The 1942-nt window shown below is 60.4% G+C and overlaps 1 pseudogene; it reads left to right on the top strand.

Moving 5' to 3' along the window:
* On the top strand, positions 1 to 1458 carry LOC123149611 (UDP-glycosyltransferase 73C5-like; annotated as a pseudogene).
* The last annotated feature ends 484 nt before the right edge of the window (positions 1459 to 1942 follow it).

Genomic DNA, 1942 nt, shown 5'->3' with positions numbered 1-1942 from the left:
AAAGCGCATTTCGTGTTCGTTCCGCTGATGCACCACGGCCACCTGATCCCGGCGGTGGACGCCGCGCTGCAGCTGGCCGCCCACGGCGCGCTCGCTAGCATCGTCGTCACGCCGTCGTACACCGCGCGCCTCCGCCCCGCGGTCGAGTCGTCGGGCCTGCCGGTGCGGCTCGTGGAGCTCCCGCTCGACCTCGCCAGCACAGACGACGTCGACCGGATCCCCCCGGACCAGGAGGCCGCCTACCTCCTCGCCGCGTCGCGCCTCCGGGCCCCGCTGGAGCACCACCTCCGCGCGCACGCGCCGCCTGTGACGTGCGTCGTGTCGGACATATGCCACCCGTGGACCACCGGCCTCGCCGCCAGCCTCGGTGTCCCGCGGCTCAGCTTCCTCGGCATGTCCGCCTGCTGCCTCCTCTGCCTGCAGACGGAGCACCATGCCGCGGCCATTCGCAACGCCTATGCCGCCATTGACCCCTACTGGCACCTCATCCCCGAGGAGCCGGTTGAGGTGAAAATGCCCACCGCGGCCCCTGGGTTCCTGCGGCTACCGGCGTGCAAGAAGCTGGCATACGAGAAGCTGGCATACGCTGTCGAGCGGGCATGTGTCGAGGTCGATGGTGTCATCCTCAACACCTTTTTGGAGCTAGAGCCGGAGACGGTCATGAGCTGCATGGAGGTCAGGAACGTCAACGTGTGGGCCGTCGGTCCGGTGTCGTTGTTCCACTATCACCAGAACGCGGCGGCGCTGGCGGCAAGAGGGAACGCGCCCACCATCGACGCCGACGAGTACCTCCGGTGGCTCGACGACAAGGAGTCGTCCTCCGTCATCTACGTCAGCTTCGGGAGCAGCGCCGTGCACGCGGCTCCAAAGCAGGTCATGGAGATCGGCCTTGGCCTCGAGGCGTCAGAGCACCCGTTCATCTGGGTGGTATCATCGGAGAATGCCGGACAGGACCAGGAGATCCGCAGGTTCCTTGAGGAACTGGAGGCCCGGGTCAGCGGTCGCGGCCTGCTGATCAGGGGCTGGTCACCGCAGCAGCTGATATTGTCCCACGCGTCAGTGGGCGGCATCGTGACGCACTGCGGGTGGAACTCGATGATGGAGGCGGTTGCGGCCGGGCTTCCAATGGTGACATGGCCGCACCTGGCGCTCCAGTTCGTGAACGAGGCCTTGGCCGTGCGCTCGATGGAGACCGGCGTGAGCATCGGGGTCGAGTGGTCGAAGGAGGAGGGGGTGGAGGTGGCGGTGGTGGAGCGAGGGGTGGTGGAGGAGGCGGTGAGGAGCATCATGGGCGGAGGAGACGAGGCGGCGGAGAGGCGGAGGAGGGCGACGGCGCTCGCGACGAAGGTGCGAGAGGTCAGCCAGGAGGGCGGATCTTCTTTCATAAACCTGCGTCGTTTGGTCAAGCGCTACCAAGCAGTGACGTCCCATGATGCATGAATATCACCTCAGATATGATAGACAGTTTAAGTTTTTGCAGCCCCCGCTTTAAGTTTTTACACTTGGATTGAATAAAGAGTTTAAGTTTGATCCAAACAAACCTATAAGATTATATTTTCCTTGAAGGTGAAGCCAACAATACCCCTTTATTCTTTTTTCTTGGACGCGAATACTCGAAGGGCTTTCGATCAGGACCTTTTTGGTTGCCTGCATTAAATTTAGGCCCCCTGCATCTGTGGGCCTGTGGCCCGACTCAGCCTGGCTGATTAGAAACAACCTCCGGGCCATGTTATGCATGTCGGTTGGTCCTTATTGCTGATCAATTTTACGTATTGTGCTTCAGATTATTAGCCTGGAGTTTGCCATCGGCAGTATAGCCAACCCTACCCTATCACGTCAATCCCACAAAGGCTATTATCCATTGTCGTTCGCTCGTGGTTTTGTCGCAGAATTAGTAGTATTTTTTGGACCAATTACTAGTCCAAAATTTCTGTTAATACCT

The sequence above is a fragment of the Triticum aestivum genome, chromosome 7A (genome assembly GCF_018294505.1).
Source record: "Triticum aestivum cultivar Chinese Spring chromosome 7A, IWGSC CS RefSeq v2.1, whole genome shotgun sequence".
Taxonomy (NCBI): domain Eukaryota; kingdom Viridiplantae; phylum Streptophyta; class Magnoliopsida; order Poales; family Poaceae; genus Triticum; species Triticum aestivum.
Note: the sequence above shows the minus strand (reverse complement) of the source record. Positions and strands in the feature narration are given on the sequence as shown.